This window comes from Rhinichthys klamathensis, unplaced genomic scaffold (assembly GCF_029890125.1).
Source record: "Rhinichthys klamathensis goyatoka isolate OS25496 unplaced genomic scaffold, OSU_Roscu_1.1 h1tg000709l_1, whole genome shotgun sequence".
Classification (NCBI taxonomy): Eukaryota; Metazoa; Chordata; class Actinopteri; order Cypriniformes; family Leuciscidae; genus Rhinichthys; species Rhinichthys klamathensis.
This window is the reverse complement of record NW_026607128.1, coordinates 554,240-577,346: the sequence shown is the minus strand read 5'-3', so window position 1 is coordinate 577,346 and position 23,107 is coordinate 554,240.

Below are 23,107 nucleotides of genomic sequence, written 5' to 3'. Positions count from 1 at the left end.
TTCAGCACTTGGTTGTGGCGCCAGATTGTGTTTTAGGGTTGCTGGGGCAAGACACTGGAGGCAGGCTGGATCCTCTCCAAACCTGAGATGTAGGTTGGTTGGAGAGGGCAGGACATCATATGTGGCTCTGATGGTAAAGCTCAGCATATTGGTCTCAGTGTTCCACATCTTCCTCCAAGTGATCTTTTTATATAAATAAAAGTGACTTGACTTGACTGTAAAGGAAATATTTACAATTTTTTTGTTTTTACACAAATATCTTTGCACTTATAAAAAAAATATATATATTGTTATTGTAATTTGATGTTTATATATTCATGCTTTTTTTGCATGTTTTTTCTGGCAACAATTCCAGATTGTGTAAAAAAAAAAAGCCATCATAACACAGTTGCAAACCTTAGTACCATTGCTTTAGTGGTCAAGTGGGTCAATGTCATCCAATAACGTCAAAAAAAGAATATAAGTGTAGACAGTGTGATTCAAGTGATGATTTCGGAAGTCATATGATAGCTTTGTGTGTAGTCAAATTGGCGTGTCTCAATCGATCACACGTGAGAGCCGCTGAAATTTAACAATGATGTCAAACTATGCCCAATGGGTCTTTAAAAAATGTTCATCAGTGCAAATGTTAAAACATAGATTAAAAAATATTTACAAAAATAAAGATCATTGCAGTTCATTCACACTTATGAAGTTAATATATTTTCATGCTTTCTACATGTGTTTTCGTGGCAAAAACTCATCATAAAAAGAGTTGCAAACCATCATACCATTTCTTTAGTAGTCAGATCGGCCAGTTCAGCCCCAGAAACATCAGTTTCCTTTTCAGTTTCCTCTCTGTGCAGGAAGTTCCATTCACTGCAGTAAAAGCCACCAAGACTATGGAGGAGTGCTGGTCTGTCCCTGTGTGTAAATCAGAAGAGCTCCTCTGTCTGCTTAAAAGCAGCCGTGCTCTAGTTCAATTCATTAGTGCTGCTCTGTTGCCTTTTACACCTTCAGACTGCGCTGACACAGCCATAGATCAGGGCAAGGGGAGAGAGAGAGGACGACTCCGAAAAGGAGACGCCTGGGAATTGATCATACCTGTCTTCCAACTTCTGCAGGAGTGAGTGGCAAAATGTAAGGTGGGAAAGAGGAGAGAGGACGAAAGGAAATAGTCTTGAAAAGGGAAAGGGAAGGGGCCAGTCAGAGAAAATTAGTGAGGCTATGTGTGATTTATCCTTTCTCTCTGACAAAAGCGCAGTGAAGGTCGTAAACTGTTCTCTGGCACGTGGTCTTCAGCCCGCTGTGTGGCACAGTAGCTGCCTACGGTTTTCATCAGTGCGTTTGTTTACCAGGCTAATTAATTTCCAAGTTTACCTGAACAAATTAATTTAACAGCAGAAGAATAACATTAACTTAACATTACAACAGCATTTAAGTGTTTGTGTTATTCCCTACGACAAGTCTTACTGACAGCAGAAATGCTGGGAAACACAATCACAGACAATCCAGGGCTGTTTCATAATGGCAACGTCACTGTAGCGACTTTTATCCATGCAAAATTGTGGCCACCTTCTCAGTTTAGAGAATTCTGACGAATTATCATGTTTGTGTCAACATCACTTTGCTTTGTAATATTTATTTCATAAACGTACAAGATTTATTATAATTTTATAATATATTTTATATCATATTTTTTACAATAGAAGTTGTCTGTTCCATGTCCATACATCACATATATAGGATAATTAATGTTTCAAAACATTTCTATTTTAAATAAATGCTGTTCTTTGAACTTTCTTTTCCTCAAAGAATCCTGAAATTTTTTTTATCGTGGTTTCCACAAAAATATTTAGCAGAACAATCGTTTTTAACATTGATTATAACAATAAAATGTTTATTTAGGACCATATTAGCATATTAAAATGATTTCTGAAGGATCATGTGACACTGAAGACTGGAGTAATGGCTGCTGATATATATAAATATATATATATATTACTTATGTAATGTAATGACACGTCCTGTTTTTTTAATACTGTAGATTCATATTCTTTTTTTGTAATGATGTGTCAGTAAAATGTGCTGTAACAGATTTGTTACAAAGCTGGTTGTTGTCTCTACTTTTCAGCCCTATTTTTCCTACATTTCCCATTTCACACACAATACAATATAATAGCGGTATTATTCATTAATTTATTTATTTCTGCTTACCAAATCCTACAATCCCGTCCACTGCTGTGGTTTTGACCTGCGATCTGAAAGCGCAAGTCACTTTTCACTGTGTCAGTTTCCTCTTTTTGTTGTTATTTCTGGTTTCATCTCTCTCCCAGGGGCTCATGTCACAAGAGAGAGGGACTGGGGGAAGAGAAAGATAGAGAGATTTACAAGGATGTAAGAGATGGAGTATTTGAGTTTTTGTTTGCTATTTTGGGAGAAGCCACCAAACAGGGTTTTTACTATGGCAACTGACAAGGGACAAACCCGGCTTTTTAAAAAGGCTCATGCTTTATTCAGACTGGTGTTTTTGTTGTTCCACTGTCAGTCATTCATAGGCATAAAGCATGTGTGTGTTTTTGGATATAATAATCTGCATATCTTGACACAAGTGATGCCACCCGGGGCAAAAGGAAATAAAAACACAGCCCATATCTGTGCATTTGCAGTAGCAAAACCGTGGCTTCAGAAACGGTGTGTGGAAAATATGAGGTAAAGGTTTCAATGGATGTTCTAAGATTTCACAATCATGTTTGATTTTAATTGTGCGCTATCAATAAATTTGATTGACTATTTTCCATTGCTTTCCACACTGTTTATATATATATATATATATATCACCTCACAGAACAAGAGTGATTTGACAAAATTTAGAAGTGTATCGAATCACAAGCAGCTTGTAAGCATGACACTTGCTTAATACTCACCTATTTTCCCTCTTCTATTTTTGTATTCAGCCACCTGTATTATAGAAAGCAGGTGTATTTTACCTGCTCTAAATACATACTGTTATTCTTAGTGTTGTGCTCAAAGTACAAAACAAATTCCTTAACCCTCTGGGGTTGTTCGGCCCAAATGGACCCGAAGCATTTAAATATTTTTTATTTAAAAATCATAGCTTTATCGGAATGGTCCGAAATTTGGTGACTTTGTTGGTATTTGGTATGTGAACACCCAAAACAATTGGGGACAGGATGTGAACAGTCTAAGTGGTTGTAAAAAAAATAGTCACACTCAGGACCTTCGGGTCCAAATGGACCCCCATAGGAAATGAATAGGAAATTGGCAAAAATGTGAAAAAACTGAGTTTTTTGGTGCGTACAATCTACAAATCAGCCACAATCCATAAAAAAAGCACAACAGTGAAGGGGTGAATCTATAAAACATCAAGAGTGCAAAACAGACACATCCACACACACACACACACACATCACTTTTATACACATACACACTCATAAATTCAGATTACATAAATCTGTTTTGAATTTTTAAAAATCACAGCTTAATCGGAATGTTACGAAACTATAGGTGACTTTTATGGTATTAGGTATGTGAACACACACAAAAAAATGGGGACAGGATCTGAATAAGTGGTTGTAAAAAAAAAAGTCAAACTCAGGACCTTCGGGTTCAAATGGACCCTCATAGGAAATGAGTGTGAAATTGTCAAAAATATGAAAACACAGATTATTCAATATGAAAACACAGACTATTCAAATAGAATAGTCTATTTGAATAGTCTAAGAGGTTGTAAAAAATAAATAAAAATACTCACACTTAGGACCTTCGGGTCCAAATGACCCCCATTGGAAATGAATGGGAAATTGTCAAAAATATGAAAACAGTTTTTTTGTGCATACAATATACAAATCAGCCAGAATGCAGAAAAAATGACTGGTGAAGGGGTGAATCTCTAAAACATCAAGAGTGCAAAACAGACACACACACACACACACACACACACACACACACACACACACACACACACACACACACACACACACACACACACACACACACACACACACACACACACACACACACACACACACACACACACACACACACACACACACACACACACACACACACACTGTATTATATATTTATAATAATCTGTATTATAAAGTAAAACTGGCACTTCAAATGACCATTTAAACCAACCAAACAAACAAAAAACAAGACAAAAATAGTCTTTGAGAATCTGTTATGATATTTTAAAAATCAACAACCTGAAAAAAAATTGGTATATATTTGCAAAAATCACTAGAATCCCCAAGCCTTTCTACAGAGAGCTGTAAATCCACTAGTGGTAAAAATGTGCTATTGCGTGATAAAAATGCTCAGTGTGTCCACCAGATGGCATCTATATTTTTTCAAAAATTGCTTTCATGAGGCCTAGGCTTAACTCTAAAATGTAATACAGCTTTGATAAAAAAATAAAATAAAAAATTCTATTATGTTCAATGGGAAAAAATGGGTCATAATTATTGCATAAATATTAATTATAAATCATAAAATATCTCAAAACACCAAAAAAGAAAAGAAAAAAAAGAGATAAAAAACAAGTAAAAAAAAAAATTATGATTTTTTTTTAAAAATATGAATCCTGCCCTTTGGGTCCATTTGGACCCGAACACCCCAAGTGTGACTGTTAAACAAACAACCCCAGAGGGTTAAAGAATCAGTTACTGTGTCTGTCACCTTTTATGTTCTATTTAGTTCAGTTCATTAACTTCTATTTGTTTTCATCTATCACGTGTTTCTTTGTCTTTGACTGATCAGTCACCATGGACACTGACACTAATCATCAAAGCTGTTTGTCTTTTAGTTAATCATCATTGTGTATTTAAGTTTCTCCCTTTGTGCTGTTCATTGTCGGTTGTTGTTTGTGCATACACTCTAATACCCGGATTTTGTGTTAATGAAATATAATATATATATATATAGGTATATCATTTTTTTGTTGTTGTTTTTGTATGTTTAACTCATTCTGTGAGGAATTAATAGTAGTTTAATAGTAATAGTAAACCTATACTTAAAAAAAGTATAATATGAACTAATGATTTTTAGTAAAGACTAGTAGTGTAAACTTGATTTGTCTACTGCACCCACTTAATATTTTATGTTAAAACAACTTAACCTGTTTAGTTTCACCCTGTGTAAAAACTAAAATGGTTTAGTGGAACAGGTTTCCACACAATTTTCTAGTAAATTCAACTAATTTTGGTTAATAGGAGTGTAGCACACTGTCTCGCATGTTGGCTTGTTATTCTGAGTTCGTAATAAATCTTATGCTATTTTATAATCATCTTCGTCTTCTGTGGATCTGAGCGTTACAGTGTCCTTAAGTTTAGCAGGAGAGTGATGATTTGTAGTCAATAAATGCATAATCAGCATAAATATATTTCAATATAATAAAGAACGAGTCCAGATTGAAAATCGAATTCAAACCTGGGAATAAAAAAATAAAAAAAACCTTTAAGGAAAATTTTAAAACAAATGAACATATTTATGTAATGACATACATGTAATAAATATTTTATATATACACTCACCGGCCACTTTATTAGGTACCCCATGCTAGTAACGGGTTGGACCCCCTTTTGCCTTCAGAACTGCCTCAATTCTTCGTGGCATAGATTCAACAAGGTGCTGGAAGCATTCCTCAGGGAGTTTGGTCCATATTGACATGATGGCATCACACAGTTGCCGCAGATTTGTCGGCTGCACATCCATGATGCGAATCTCCCGTTCCACCACATCCCAAAGATGCTCTATTGGGTTGAGATCTGGTGACTGTGGAGGCCATTTTAGTACAGTGAACTCATTGTCATGTTCAAGAAACCAATTTGAAATGATTAGAGCTTTGTGACATGGTGGAAGTAGCCATCAGAGGATGGGTACATGGTGGCCATAAAGGGATGGACATGGTCAGAAACAATGCTCAGGTAGGCCGTGGCATTTAAACGATGCCCAATTGGCACTAAGGGGCCTAAAGTGTGCCAGGAAAACATCCCCCACACCATTACACCACCACCACCAGCCTGCACAGTGGTAAGAAGGCATGATGGTTCCATGTTCTCATTCTGTTTACGCCAAATTCTGACTCTAACATCTGAATGTCTCAACAGAAATCGAGACTCATCAGACCAGGCAACATTTTTCCAGTCTTCCACTGTTCAATTTTGGTGAGCTCTTGCAAATTGTAGCCTCTTTTTCCTATTTGTAGTGGAGATGAGTGGTACCCGGTGGAGTCTTCTGCTGTTGTAGCCCATCCGCCTCAAGGTTGTGCGTGTTGTGGCTTCACAAATGCTTTGCTGCATACCTCGGTTGTAACGAGTGGTTATTTCAGTCACTGTTGCCCTTCTATCAGCTCGAACCAGTCTGGCCATTCTCCTCTGACCTCTGGCATCAACAAGGCATTTCCGTCCACAGAACTGCCGCTCACTGGATGTTTTTTCTTTTTCGGACCATTCTCTGTAAACCCTAGAGATGGTTGTGCGTGAAAATCCCAGTAGATTAGCAGTTTCTGAAATACTCAGACCAGCCCTTCTGGCACCAACAATCATGCCACGTTCAAAGTCACTCAAATCAACTTTCTTCCCCATACTGATGCTCGGTTTGAACTGCAGGAGATTGTCTTGACCATGTCTACATGCCTAAATGCACTGAGTTGCCGCCATGTGATTGGCTGCTTAGAAATTAAGTGTTAACGAGCAGTTGGACAGGTGTACCTAATAAAGTGGCCGGTGAGTGTATATATATATATGTATATAAATACATTTATTTTTGGATGATTAGTTGACTTGATTCCCACTGTATTCTATTTTTTGTTAATGTTATTCAATATTCAGAGCAAAATATTTCTTGTAATATTTCTTGTAATATTTTTATTACTGTTATAGAAGGAAAAAGTTTTCCTTTCTGTAGAAAAAATTCTGATATAATCAAATGCTTGTTTTCGGTTTAGTGGCTCTGGAGTCAAGCATATCAAATCACAATCATTTCAGCACAGTATGTTATGTGTCCCCTTTTTGAATTTCATCCTTGAGATTAGATCTTGGTTTTAACATTTTGCCATGCTGAATTGCTGGATGAAATTTAATTCTGAATTTCATCAAGGCTCCGCTCTTCTGTTCTGCTAAACATCCCACCCAGCCTTTATGGAATTTACTGTCAGCACTGATTAAAAAACGCTGAACTCATTCTGAGTCTTTAGTGAGACATGCTTTTCATCTCCTGTTTGTGTTCTAATATCCGCACTGCTGTTAGTGGTCCTAATTTCTTCGCACTTGTCAGGACACAAGTGGTTTCAGGTTCATTCTCAAAGGAACATGCTTTTTGAATCGTAAGTTCCTATGTAGATCTACAGAGAGAAAGGCAGTGGGAGAGACTGGAAATAATTCTCTAGTGACATTTTTCCATTAGGATTAAACTTGACTTAAACGTGATTTTTCAGTGTTAAAATTAAGGCTACCAATTGAACAATGTTAATGTGATTAATTCTTTAAAACAATTATTATTTAACCTTGACCCATATGCAAATTCAGGCAACAGGCAACTTGTCATAAGATTCAAAAGTTTGGAGTTAAAAAATAAAAATAAAAAAATAAAATATTTTTTAAAATGTTCACCAAGGCTCCTCTGTTAAAAAGTGCAGTAAAAACATTATATTTGTGAAACAATATTACAATTACAATAGTTTTCTATTTTAATACATTTTAAAATGTTATTTATTCCTGTGATGTTTTCAGCATCGTTACTAGAGTGTCACATGATCCTTCAAAAATCATTAAAATATGCTGATTTGGTGCTCAAGGAACACTTCTTTTTACTTGGTGTACGGCTCATAATTAAAGCAAATACATAATCAACCCCAACACACACACAGTGACAAGTCATTCTCTCTTTTGCACCTCGGTAACGTTTTTTGTCTTTAGATTGTGTATAGCTGAGTGAGAGTCATTTAACATTTTACAGCTTTACCTTGTGAAGACATAAGGCTTTGTTTATAGAAACAGAAAATTCCCACCAGAATAAAGTTTTCCTGTCAAGTTGCCAAACTGCATATTACATGTGCTTTTCAAGCCAACCCCTTAAGTGTCACCCCCCCGCCCCGCCCTTTTTTTTACTCTTTTTTTTTTCTCTTTTTTTGTTCTCTTTTTTTTTTGAATAGACATGAAAATGCACATTCCGAACTTAAATGGTTGTAATTCAAGAATGCTTTGGAGTATAGACGTAAGATTGGTCTTGTTTTAAAGAAGACGTTTGGCAGATTTTTGTAGAAGTGAAATAAATTAAGAAAGTGAAACAGAAAAAAAGTTATAGAAGTTTGGGTTTATGAAAATGTACAATGTAAAAATTTAATATATTTAATATAAAATATATATTTTTAAAACATGTTGGACTCTAAAACGGCAAGAAAATCAAAGCCAAAAATCTGAACAAGTTGTGTTTCAAATTTTAGGTAGATGTCTCAAAAAATGAGCTTTCAGTAAGATTTTGTTTGGGCGCAGTACCAAACTTTTTCACTAGGTGACAACCAGACTCCATTACTGCCCATATAAGGGCAGTTATTATTACAGTTATATGTAATTAATACATTTCCATATGTGTTTTGAGTGATCTGAACCATTTCCACAATTTTTATACAATTTATGAAGTAGACATCCTATTCAGAAGTAGTATGGGACATTTGGCAGATTTTGAACCTCTTTTAAACACGTAAAAAGAACACGTATGTGCGTTATAGCTCGCTGCCACATCACAAATGGTGAATATTATTTTTTTCTTTATATTTAAAACATTTTCAGACCTTTTTTTCTGCCTGAAGAAGGTCGCAAGACCGAAAGCTTGCTATTAAATTGATTTTGCACAGTGTTTTGAGTGTGCGGCTGCTGTATTTTTACAGACCTTTTTTTCAAAAAAATAAATACAAATAAATAAATGGATGAGACGCGACTGCGAGATGCGTAAAAATCAATCAAAACCCACAGCCAATCAGAACAGCGTGCTCTTGCGGCAAGTGCACAGCACCAGAGAGTAATCTTGACGGCAATTGCAAGAAAATAGGATAAGTAGGCTTCATAATCAAATTCACTAATATTACACCATTTAAACACTATTCAAATACATAGGCTACTAAAACAGTATTTGTCAAAATAATACACTTTGTTCACAGTTTGAACGTTCTTGTTTCCCTTTGTTTAATGTCAAGATCTTAGTTTATCCATTGTTGCTTTTACAGCTACAAAGCTGGGAGCGCACCACATGATATTCAAAATCACATGACATGCTTTTAACATTAAATAAAGCACATAATCAGTACCTGAGATTATCATTGCCACACTTTGTGTTTGTTGTTCCAGCGCGACGTCGCAGAAATAGATACCGTTTCTAAAATAGAATCGTCGCATGGAAACATGGAAAACATACCTTTTATCGCATGTTGCGGCATCGCGTGTTGTGTTAGGAGTATGAAAATATTCTTGTTGCAAATTGATAAATTACGGCTCCTCTGTCATTTATTTTGAAAATCAAGTCACCATGTAAAAACTAGATGGTAAGTTTTCAAATGATAGTTTGTCAAGATTAGTTTAGGTTTAGTATAGGATATTACTGTTTTAAATATGTAATGGCTGTGGGACCACCGGTAGACATTTAACATTTTGACAGTAGGTGATGTTTACCACATCTTTTTTTCAGCATGCTAAAAGCAGTTCTCTTTGTTTCTTCAGTCTTTTACTCCTTTGCTTTCCAGCCAAGCTCAAACTAATCATTGCTTCTTCATTAGATAAACTCTCTCTTTTCCTCTCTCTCACTTTACTTTAAGTTTGTCAGTAGTTAGTGCAGTATTGGGAGTAGCCTTATGCAATAAAATGCAATTATGTTTATATTTAGCCGCGTCTTGTCTCTGCTGGCTTTTCACAGTTTATTGGCTTGATGACTATTTTATAAGCATGAACCCTGTAGGCAGGTTATGCTCCTGGTTGTCATGAACACCGACAACGATCTGGTGATAGGGAAGAAGGAATAGTAATAACTCCAGAAGGCGCTGAGGTTAAAGACGAGAACATACGCCCACCCGTTTTTCTATGACACTGTAGAGAGCAAGTCACAACAAACTTTTGTTTTTAAACTTTCTAACTCTGCGTTTTACCCTCCGGCAGCATATGGGAGAAATATTCTGCTTGTTATGTATGATACACAAGGCCATGTGTTTTAATGGTTTGAGGCAATTTATTTGCTTTCCTGTGTGAGTGGTTTGTATTACTGAATAAAAACAGTGTTTTTTTGTGAAATGTTGCAGCCCACTTCACATTATTACAGTGACACACAATAAGACGAGAACTGCAATTAAGATGTACGTGCGACGTATTCATGAAACAAGCAGAACAGATTTCTGTAAATTGTACGTACTTATCCTAACGGAAATGGTTGCATTCAGTTCAGTGGGAGAATTTACATAAGAATAATTTTGATTTATAAGCGTTCTGTACAAATTCATTCTGATCATGTTTCATGAATAAATCCCAATGAGTTTGTTGGTACAGTAGGATGCTTATTGAAAGGAACCGCCATAATTATGGTAGTGAAGCATTGTTGTAATCTATTGTAAGATTTTGATGGATTAATTGGACTTGACTCTCATTTAATTCATCAGCCTTAAATGGATAAAAAGATTGTGAACTAGGTTCATTATTTTGTGAATGGCATAAGTTATCAGCAATGATAGAAACTATTGAGAATGTGTCATTTAACATTGCTTGCTCATTTTTATAGTAATACAAAAAAAAAAGTGAAATAATTTGATCACAACATTTTTTACATTTTTGGTGTAAAGCGGAGTATGAATTTTTTTTAGGGGATAACCATAGCAACATTAGACCTCAGTGGAACAATAACAAAACTGCCATTAAATATGACTTTTTTACAACTGTAAATACACTACTGTTTAAAAGTGCTTTTATTCAGCAAGGACACATTCAATTGATCAAAAGTGTCAGTAAAGATATATATATATATATATATATATTGTTGCCGAAAGCAATTTTCTATAATTGGCGACATCGTGGAGCCGGTGTCAGTTAAACAAGGCACTAGAGTCAAACAGCTCAAATTGTTTTGCGCATCTTTAAAAAAAAAAAAAAAAGTATTGTTCTTTTAACACTATGACAAACAATATGGCACTTGAGTCCCCAGTGAAAATCCCAGTTCGTCTTATCAGTTAATGTTCTTAAACAGTTGAAATTGCTCAAATAGTGTATGGAAACCGAAGTCTCAAGGCTCAAAATCAATTATCTTGTGTTCTGATTACAGAATACTCAAGTAAATTAAATTAGACTCATCAAGGAGATCAACCTCTGATTCGGAATAAATACAACACAATCAGATTTTAAAGTACTTCAGAGTTAAATGCACTTATTTTTAGATAATTGCGACAATGTCCTTTATGTTCAATTTGTTTAGTAATCATGAACTTTCTGTTTGTTTTCACTAGTCACGTGTTCCCTTGTTCTAGTTTCCCGCTACTCATCAGTTATCATGGACACTAACACCATTCATCACAGCTTTTCGTCTTTTAGTTAATTATCACTGTGTATTTACTATTTAGTTCCTCCCCTTGTTCTGTTCGGTGTCGGTTGTTGTTTGTGTTAAGACACACTGTCTCACATGTTGGCTTGTTAATCTCGTTCTTAATAAATCTTAAGTTATTTGATCATCATCTTCATCTTCTGTGAATCTGAGCGTTACAGAACAACTGACCAAAATGGACTACATGCAAAGTTTGCGTCCATGTCTCAGAAGAGCCACAATTTTTTTTTGTCGCAGTCACCTGACGAGACCCTGAAGTCGCTGTTCTGGATTAAACTGGAAAGAAACCATCATCAGGTGTCTGGAGAGCGTCCGTCCCCGATCTGGGATACAGCCAGACCCAGAGTCCGAATCACCACCTTCAACCGCGGAGAACTTGTGTGTGTGTCCCGCAGACGGAGAGCTACCACCCACCGCGACATGTTAGCCAGAGACGGAGGGGAAGAGGACAGAGATAACCCTCGCCCCGGAAGTGGAGCTCCAGCAAGAGTCTGACCAGGGGTGTGAGCCACATCAGCGGACAAGGGGAGTCGTGGCTACTGAGAATGAGGACTGGCTAATAAACTTCGATGAGGAAGTATCAACTCCCACCCTATCCCACCTGGTACCGTCATCATCGCCTTGGTCTCCAGTGCCAGCGGTGTCGCTCGACTCCATCGGCTCTTCGTTTGCGCCTGTGGATCCATCGCCCTCGTCTCCGTCTGTCGTCCCCGAGTTGTCGTCAGCCTCAATACCATCTTGGCTCCACCCTCTACTCCGCCGTGGGCTGTTGGCACTGGCAAGCTCTGGGTCTGTGCTAGCGGACTATCTCCACCATTGCTGCCAGGGGATCATCATCATCCTTCCGTCACCATCCCTTCACCGCATCCTGTCACCATCCCTGCGCCTCGTCCTGCCATCATCATCCCTTCGCCACATCCTCGTCCTCCTCCAAAACCCCCTCTACCCCTCCCTCTGCTCGTTCTTCATTTGTGGTGCGAGGTCGCGCCTTTCCAGAGGGGGGAGTACTGTCAACATTATGTTCAGTTTGTTTAGTTATTATGGACTTTCTGTTTGTTTTCACTAGTCACATGTGTTCCTAGTTTTTCGCCACTCATCAGTTACCATTGACACTAACTCCATTCATCACAGCTGTTCGTCTTTTAGTTAATTATCACCGTGTATTTAGTTTCTCGCCTTGTTCTGTCTCGCATGTTGGCTTGTTAATCTCGTTCTTAATAAATCTTATGTTATTTGATCAAGATTTCATCTTCGTCTTCTGTGAATCTGAGAGTTACAATTATACGTATCATAATTGTTTTTGTATATTTTTTTCTAGCAGCTCATGTTCTCCTAACATTTCAGCTACCAGCTCAGGTAAAACTTTGAGTATATTTTTGTGCTGTCAGGTTTTCTTTATATTTCAATACGAGCCAAATTGCAAACATTTTGTCAAAACATGAACTGACTTTCCATTTCTTTAAAATGATCTCTTATTCTTGGCAATAGGCCTGTTTTTTCAAATAACTAGACCTATAGAGGCACATCCTCAGTGTGCTGAGCTAGATATATGCTACCTGCACTTTATTAGAATTGAAAGTGTTTTCCTACTAGAATGTGTCCAAACTCTCATTCCCGGTGCTCCTAGTACCCAATTTCTTCAGGAGTGCGGTATACATGTGCATGAGGGCTGGAGATGGTTGTACGATGGAGGTGTGAGAGAGTGAAGAGAAGAAAATGTCTCTCTTCCCTAATAGGGGAATTTATTAGTGTGAATCTCCAGGTCTCCTTTAAAGGCCCTCTGAAATTGAAGTGTCAGCTCTGAAGTCGAGCACATCAAATGCCCCTCGCAGCAAAATGTCTGTGTGTAGCGTAAACGTGTGTGTGTGTGTTTGTGAAATTGTCAGCTCTGAAGTCAAGTTCATCAAACGTTCCAACTTGCTGAGTGTCTTCACGTCTGTTTGAGCAGAGCAGACACAGAGCTCCAAAGGGTAATTACATTTCACCTTTACTCCGTGTGTGTGTGTGCGTGTGTGTGTGTGTCTGTGTGTTTTGGGCCCCTGCTTCCTCGTATTCTGAAGTGAAAGTGTAGATTAAAACCCGCCCCCAACAAATTCAAAAATCTGTCTGTATGTCTGATTGACTGTCTGTCTATCCGTCCATCCATCTGAAACAACAACAACTTGTGGTGTAACGATACCCTCATGTCATGATTTATCACGATACTGAACTTACGATGCAATATTATTGCGATACTCCCAAGACATATGGTAAAAGGTTAACAAAAAATGTACTGTTGATTAAAATCCTAAATTTGATTTTACATTAGGGGTTGAAAAGAATAGGCTTGGACTTACTACAGGTAACCCAATGCACAGGACAATGGTGACACTACAAATATTGATGATCCTGTAGCTGAAAAAACAGAATTATTTTAGATGAACATGCTTGCACTCTGTCACTGGCTAGATATATTTAAAATAATGTAGGCCACTTTTTATTGGTAACATAAGACATTTGGCATTATCAGGACCCACAAATATTCCCCCATTACATACAGTATATTCAACGTAATATATAGCAGTTTAATGTAGTACTGACACTAAAAAGAAGTAACTAGACACTAACTAGAAATTAAATTTTAGGTGAATTATACACAATACATATTGTCCCTGTCCACGATACATATTGATGCATTTATGTATTTTGTGATATATATATATTGTGACCATCTAACAACAACAGAACTGTCTCTCTGTCAGTCTATCTGTCTCTATTTGTCTGCCCGTCTCCCTATTCGTCTGTCTATCTCTCAATCTATCGTTCTTTCATAACTCTTTGTGTGTATGCATCTGTGTGCTTGTGCGTATGAACCAGTGCTTAATTTGTTAATGAATAATTGCCGGATCCAAAACAACAATCAAAAGGCGCTGTGGCCAACACTGACCATACAACTTCAGTTTTCCCGGATCATACAATGACGTCACTAAACGGTGATGGCACAACTATAAGAGCATCATTCACAAGTTTCTGCATGGCCCTTCACCCTAGTGTATTATTCTGTCACATATTTAGTCCACATTGAGACCAAATATCATTCAGTTGATCAGTGATATAACTCCTGTTGCTTGTGTCTCCTGCTATCCTGATTAGTATTAAGAGTTGTCCAGGGATACAGTTCCGTTTTCTCGGGATCTCTTTTGATCAGAAACACCATCAGCTTTACTCACGGATATGAAAAATGTAAATATGCTTGACTGTCTTTTTGACATTTTGCTAATATTAACATATTTTTATTAAAATAATTTGTCAGTTATAAACACTCTCTCCAAACTTCAGTAGGCACAAACCAATGAGAGTGATTTTGAACTTAAGAAAACTTTTTGGCCAAAAATATATATATGTCGAGGGCAAATATCAAAACTTAACCTCAAAATACATCTGCATAAACTCGCACTCGCACTGTCGCCATGTAATGCACTTGCTAATGTCGGATTGTTTAAAAGCTCCAATTAAGCACTGGTGTGAACATGATGTTGGTGATGACACACATGATGTTGACAAAATTATTAGACTCCTCCAAACAACTGCATATCAATTATTTATAAATGCTTTATTTTATTCAAGCAATTTAAGCTTTAAAAAACATTAAGTTAAAAGACAATCAGTGAAGGCAACCTCATCTGTGTGAGTCAAATTATCACATCAGCCAAAGATCTGACATAAGGGATCGGTTACAGTTCAGTTACACGCCACTAAGATGCCGACATGGTGACTGATATATCTGTTTACCCAGTTTACACTGGAGGATCCCTTTGTTTTCCTGTCAAGGTCAAGGGTAATTCTCTTAAGGATCGCTCTGTGCCGTGGCCTTTGCATGTAATGGAGAACTAGATCATAATTTGTGTCCAGTAGGAAAAAGAGCGAGAGCGATCGAGGACGAAGGAGTGACCTTCAGTCCAGGCCCCTGTGGTCTGTCTGAAAGTGTGCCAGCAATAATCAGTGACTATTTTTGACTCTCTATCATGTAGATAAAATGGGTCACTGTGAGCTGGCCAAGCCCAGGAAGAACGCGCGCACACACACACACACACACACACACACACACACGCGCGCACGCCATGGCTAATCTCTTAAATCAAACTCACCCTATGTGGGTTCTTCACTGATGTACGATTCACCAGGGATGGTGCAACCATATGCTCTTAATATTTTGCTGACATCAAGTTAAAGAAGAGGGATGGATGGATAAATTGATAGGCAGATGAATAGGCCAAGGCTATTTCTTCAAGCAGCTCAGATAATCCAACGCATTCTCATCCTTTGGCGTCATATAGGTGACGCCATATGACATTTCGTCGAAATCTTACGCACATGGCATCCTTTAGCGTCAATATAACACGTGCATGTATGGGTAGGTTTAGGTCTGGGGTAGAGTAACGGTTATGACGCCTTGGGTTCTGCGTCTCATATTGACGCTAAAGGATGCCATGTGCGTTGGATTTAGACGAGCGTCACCTGTATGACGCCTTGGGTTCTGCGTATCATATTGATGCTAAAGGATGCCATGTGGGTAAGATTTCAACGAAATGTCCAAAGCGTCACATGTATGACGCCAAAGGATGAGAACGGGCTGGATAATCTTGACTGGATAATCTATGTTCTCTGCTCTTCTTTAGTGCCTAACTGTTCTTGTTTTAGTCCTGTCCCTCCATAGTGCCTGTAAATAGCACGTTCCTGTGGTTGTGGTTTGAGGAGATTGTGCTTTAATAATGAATGAAATAAAAGCTGTTTCTTAATGTTTTATGAATGATGTCCTCCCTAGGCACTCCTTAATGAGATGTATTCCAAAACAAGAGCGCTTGCTCCAAAAGCCATAATTTTTTTCACTTTGTGACAAAAAAACCCAACAACTTTGTTTTAGCTTTGGCTTGACTGATTCACTGCACCACTAATTGGCGTTCGATCACCAGTTTAGAGAAATCAAGTATGGTAAAGTACACTCTTCTCTTCTCATCTCTTTTCGCGAGATGTAGGAGAGTCGTGGAGGGTGCGGTGGGGAAGGCGAAGAATCAGTTTCAACTGTGCTTATATATTTTTCTTATCTTTCTTTCTTTGTCTTATCTTTTTTTTCTTTCTTAGTTTTAAAACATATCATAATTTGGTAATTAAAAGATATCTTCGGCATCAAGGATGAACAAGGCGGTAGTAGTCTTTCTAAAAGAAGAGCAACTGGTTGCAAAACTTATCGAAAGTGGTGTCGTGATTAATGGAGGGTTTTGTCCAATATTTCCAATAAACAATGTTAACATCTAAGGTAATTATCTCGAATGTGCTGCTGTTTATCCCTGACGAAATTATTGTGAGAGAACTCATTAGGTTCGGAAGAATCACCAGCCCGATAAAAGCCATATCACTGGGTTGTAAAAGTTTGGAATTAAAACATGTCGTTTCGACGACAAGTTTTCATGTTTTTAAATGAGCCAACGCTGGATATATCATTTCGCGTAGTGGATGACGGTAAGATGTTTATGGTTTATGCTTCAACTGTTGGATTGAAATGTTTTGAATGTGGTGACGTTGGTCACAAACAGTTCGCTTGTCCTCATGAAGTTCAAGGGAATAATAATGAGGAGAACAATGTTGACAAGGTAACGTTAGAACGTGGAGAGAATGAGTTGGTAGAAGAGAATACTCAAATTGAACGAACTGAGACTGTGACTGAGCAGGCCTGAAGTACATGAGTGTGATAATGAAGGGATTGAGGTTCAGGAAATTGTTGTACAAGAGGAAAATCAGTCTGTAGATGTACAAGATATTATTGATGAGAATGTTTTATATTTTGAGATTGCAAGTACAAGTGGATTTGGGATGCTTATGAATGAGAAAATGCAAAATACTGTGGTAGGCCTACTAGAGGATGAAAGTAAAGTAGAAATGAGGGATGATGATACATTCTCTCAAATGTCAGGTGTTTCTGAAACAGGGTCTCAGATGGAAGATAGCAATCTTTATCCTCTCCGGGAGATAAATGATTTTCTGGATGAGACATTTGGAAGAATGGTAGAAATTAGAGATTATTTTCCTGCGACTGAAAAATTTGTGAAATCGGTGGTCAAATTGCAGCGAACTGTTGGAATGGATGAATTGAATGAAAAAAAGAGGTTTCGATTGAGGAAAACGCTTACAAAACTAAGAAAGCATAAGGCCCGTCTTCAAACAAATAGAAAAAAGAGTCCGTGCACTGGGTGTTTTTTTCACTCCTATCTTTTTCTGCTCTTTGCTGTCGTTTTTCCTTTTTATTAATATGATGCATGAGAATAGGCTCTTTTAATAAAATGGAGCGAGAGATCCAACTAAAAGGGCAGATCAGAATTTATAAAAATTAGGAATGTTGATATAGTAATGTTACAAGAGACTCATTCTGATAGGTCTAATGAAATAGAATGGGGTTTATGTTGGGAGGGAAGTATACACTCAGTCATGGGTCAAATACAAGTGCTGGTGTTGCTGTTCTATTTTCAAAACGATTAACTGTTGATATTTAAAAAATTGAAGTAGTAGTAACTGGAAGAACATTATTTGTTCATGCAGAAGTTCAAGGAATAACTTTTTTATTTATCAATGTTTATGCACCAAATGTTGGCTCAGAGCGAGTTGAACTATTTTTCAATATTAAGAGTCACATTTCGAATTATGATAAAAATGTTTGTATAATTATGGCTGGAGACTGGAACTGTACTGGAGATTTTAAGGTTGACAGGTTTGGTGAAGAACCTCATTTTCAATCAGCTGTAGTACTTTCTAAGGTGATTCAAGAACATTATGTGAGTGATGTCTGGAGAAATAGGAATAAAACAGTACATTTATCAAAGTAAAAAACAATGAAGTTAAGGGGGCTACATTAGACAGTTTTTATACAAGTACATCTTTTAATACTAAAGTGATGGATGCTGCTATCCCAGTGGTTTCTCTGACCACCATATGCTTAACTATAGATATAAATAATAAAATAACTTTGAGATCAGTTTTATTGGCATTTTAATAAGAAATTATTATATAATAAGCTGTTTTGTGAGAGTTTTACTCATCTTTGGGAAAAATGGAGGTTAAGGAATATAATTATGAGACGAAAAGTCAATGGTGGATGGTTGGAAAGGTGCATATTAAATTGTTCTGTCAAAGTTATGAGTCTCAAATCTCACTTAAAGTTAACGAAACAGTTAAAAATTTGCAATGTGAAATTGGAGAAATGGAAAAGATGTTGATGGACAATGAAAAAGGGATCAATAAAAGTGGTGAATTAAAGGTGCAGTCTGTAAGAATGTCAGTCCAGTACTGCAGTCCAATACAAAATATTGGAGATCGTCGTTTCTCCCGCCACCTGCTCCTCAGACTGGACGGCGCTCACATGGGTTGCCAGTTTGAGCACACACAAATGCAACGAGCGCAATGGAAAATGAAAATTGGCAACATGCAGTATCCCAGACCAACACAAAAACAAACATTCCAGCCTGGAAACACACATTTCAAAGTAAAATAACTGGCTGTAGAAGTGTTTTTCAGAGAAACGAGTATGTGAACTTAGCATGTTTCCTCAATATATGCAAACATATTATAGTATTTTTATGCTTTAGTAGAGTGAAAAAGTTGCATACAGCACCTATAAATAAAAAGAAGCTAGAATTGAAACATCTATTGCAAGGGCAAGTTAAAAGTGCTTTAATAAGGTCACGGTTTTGTTCAATTAAGGATATGGATGCTCCTAGCACTTATTTCTTTAAATTGGAGCGAAATGTGGTGCAACATAATCCTATGCTTTATTTAAAACGTCCAGATGGGATAATAATTACGGATAATCCAAGTGATATGCGAAAAATTGCAGTTGACTTTTACTCTGGACTTTTTAATGCTGGACAATGTGATGAGGACAATGCCACAGATATCTTTCAAGATCTTCCTAAGTTGCAACCTAAACAGAAAGAAACTTTGGACTGTGACATTACTTTGAGAGAGCTTACAGATGCAGTTGAACAACTTTCCTTGGGACGTTCGCCTGGGATTGATGGAATCACCACAGATTTATATCGTCATTTCTGGAACATTTTGGGACAAGTTTTTTATGAAGTAACAAAAGAGTGTTTTGAAGCAGCTGTAGAAGAGCAGTATTATCCTTGTTACCTAAAAAATGGGATTTAGGTTTTTTTGAAGAATTGGAGACCTGTTTCTCTTGTATGTACAGATTACAAAATTTCGACCAAATGTTTGGCAAACAGGTTGAAACGCTCTCTGGACACAATTATTCATAGTGATCAGACTTATTGTGTACCCGAGCGATCTATTATGGATAATCTGTTTCTTTTAAGAGATGCTATGAGTTTTAAAGAGAATATTGACATGTTTTTTTTTTTATTATCATGATATGTTTATTTCTTGGATAAAACTGTTATATTGTGATGTTTCTGTATTGGTGAAGGTGGTAGGAGGGTTGAGGGCCTCAATCCCTGTAAAAAGAGGAATCAGACAAGGGTGTCCACTCTCTGGTCAAACTTTATTGCCATTGAACTATTATTAAGAAGAATGAGAAGAGATCTTAAAGGGTTTTCAATTCCAAATGATTCTAATTGTAATAGAATTGTGCTACCTGCTTATGCCGATGATATAACAGTGTTTTCAAATGGACAAGATGTTAACAATCTTACGAAAAGCATAGGGGTAGTCTATATGAAAAGGCATACCCTGCAAAAGTAAATTGGAGTAAGAGTGAAGGATATGCAGTATAGGTCAATGGATAAATCAAAGGCTTCCAGAGTTACCGGGTGGATTAAAGTGGGGTAGAGAAGGTTTTAAAGCCCTGGGTGTTTTTTTTGGGTTCTTCTAGGTTTCAGGAGAAAAATTGGGAGGTACTGGACTGCTGGAAAAGATGGTTGCCCGATTATCTCGATGACGATGGCTGTTACCACAATCTTATAAGGGGAGAGTTTTAGTCATTAATAATTTGGCTGCTTCCACGTTGTGGCATAAGCTAATGGTGGTTGAAGCGCCAGAAGAATTGGTGGGTTCTATACAAAAGACACTGGTAAACACTGGATTCATGCTGGACAACTTTATTTGCCTCCGTGTGAAGGAGGACAAGGCTTGATCGATATTAAGAGCAGAATTCAAGCTTTCAGACTGATTTCAGCACAAAAACTGTTGTGTAGAAAATAATTGACATGGACTCGTACAGCAGGTGCAATTCTGCGAAGAGTACAGGGGTTGAATTATGATGTACATCTTTTCTGGATACAAATTAAAGAGATGGACTTATACATCCTTTTATAAATCAGTGCTACAAGCATGGGATAAAACCCACTAAAAGAGTTTTCGAGATCCCTAAAAACTGGGTGTTGGAGGAACCATTTTTTTCACAATCCAGTGGTTTGTGATATACTGATGTCTTCTAGGAGCGTATTTCTTTGGATGTCTTTTGGATTGCAAATGATTGGAGGGGCTTTTTAGAGTTTTGACTCAATGGTTTAGAGGATTTGGTGAAACTTTTTCTGAATGCATTTTTATATGAGGTGTAAAGTATAGAATGTCAAAAAAGACAATATTTTGTCTTCTGAACTATGTTATGGGCATAGCAAAATTAGCAATTTGGAAGACCAGAATTTCTGAAAAATTTCTGGGTCTAACTGGAGTGGATCCAGAGAGAATGTTGAAGGGGTTCATTTCAAATAGATTAAAAATTGAGTTTGCTTATAATGACTTGGCAGGAGACTTAATGACATTTACAGAAAAGTGGTGTGTAAGAGAAGTTTTATGTTGTATGAGGAACAACTCATTTTTAATTTTTAAAAGAATGTCTTTTCCCTTCCCTTCTCTTTCCTCTTCCTCTATTTATGAGTTCATTTTGCATGCCATATTCATGAGCAGAGTGGCTCAAAAGCGTGAATGGCTGGTGCCACGTCTGGTTTTTGCAGATAAACACTACGTCGCTGGGCGCACACTATAGTCCCATATTTATTCAGCATTTTCCTGCTCCCTTTTCGATTCACAAAATTGGGGTGTGAAATACGCAGGTCTGGGCCAGGATGTAGAAAACCTCCTGTGTGGACCACTCCAGTTGAGAGAATGATATTATTCTGCCGGCCAAAGCATCCACAGAATATAGCTTTTCTTATAAAATGGCCACAGTGGCTTTGCACGAGGTTGATCTTGAGCACAACACAGGGAATACTGCTTAGAGCAAGTGGCCTAAATCTTTAACCTCAGAGATTTAGACTTATGAAAGATGTGTGTGTGTGTGTGTGTGATAAAGATAATAATAAGAAGAAGAAGAAGAAGAAGAAGAAATGTTTCTTGAGCACTTAATCAGAATCAGCATATCAGAATGATTTCTGGAGTATCATGTGACACTGAAGACACAAGCGACACTGGAGTAATGACTGCTGAAATTCAGCATTGCCATACCAGAGATATTACATTTTAAAATATCTTAAAATAGAAAACAGATATTTTAAATTGTAATATTTCACAACATTTACTCTATTTTGATTAAATAAATGCAACACTGGTGAGCATAATATACTTCTTTCACTTCCTGTGAATCTTTTATTTATTAAATTGCTTGTGTTTAGAATGAACCATAATGCAGCTTCTCTCTGGCTTCAGACCGACATCAACATCATCATGGTCTTATTAGAAAGATCCTTTTTCGAGATCCCCCTTTCTCTTTTCCACCTGATGTGTGGCAACCTGTCTATTTGCTCCTCTTTATTGCCTCCTCTCTCTTTCCTCTCCTCCACACTCTTCGTGAGGAAACGGGAACATTTATGAGGTCCCGCTATTGAGTGTGTACTCATAAAACCCAGGGTTATGTTTTAGCCGGCCTGCCCTCTAGGCCTTGATTTTGCAAAGCAGAAGCTGTTCTGATGTGAACTCACTCCGGAGAAGTGGCTATTGTTCTTTATATGCTGCTTGGCACTGAGGAGCGTTTTTATTTCTCTGAAGTTGCCCTTTAATAGCTTAAGAGACTAAATTGCATTTTTTTCATTTAAGTATCTGTCTGTATTATCTCAGATATACGTTAGCAGAAATAATAATGGGCACAAATGAGACAATTGTAGAGATACTGTAGAGTGTAGAGCTATAATGTTACTTGGGTAATTTGGCTTTCGAAGACCGTAAGCACTCACACTTCATCTACATGCGAGCGACAAATCTCCGACAGTAAACTGATGCCTCGCTCTATTTATTACGTACTGACATAAATGACAAATGGTTTGCAACGGGCGCTTTGTTGCATCCAGTGTAGACAGCATTTAGCTGATGCGGCGCGACACAAGCGACAACGGTTGCGCCCGGTGTAGACATGGTGTCATGCAGAAATAGGGGGAATTAAATCTTACTTGAAGAATCGATCATTGAAAAACATAAATCGACTACTAATTTGAAAATTGGGCGCCTCTCAACTTGATTTACTTCACCCCCCAATAGAGATGTATATATTCCTTTTCTATTGGTGTACAAACATCGTTTTTTTTTGGATATGATCACTGCTATCTTA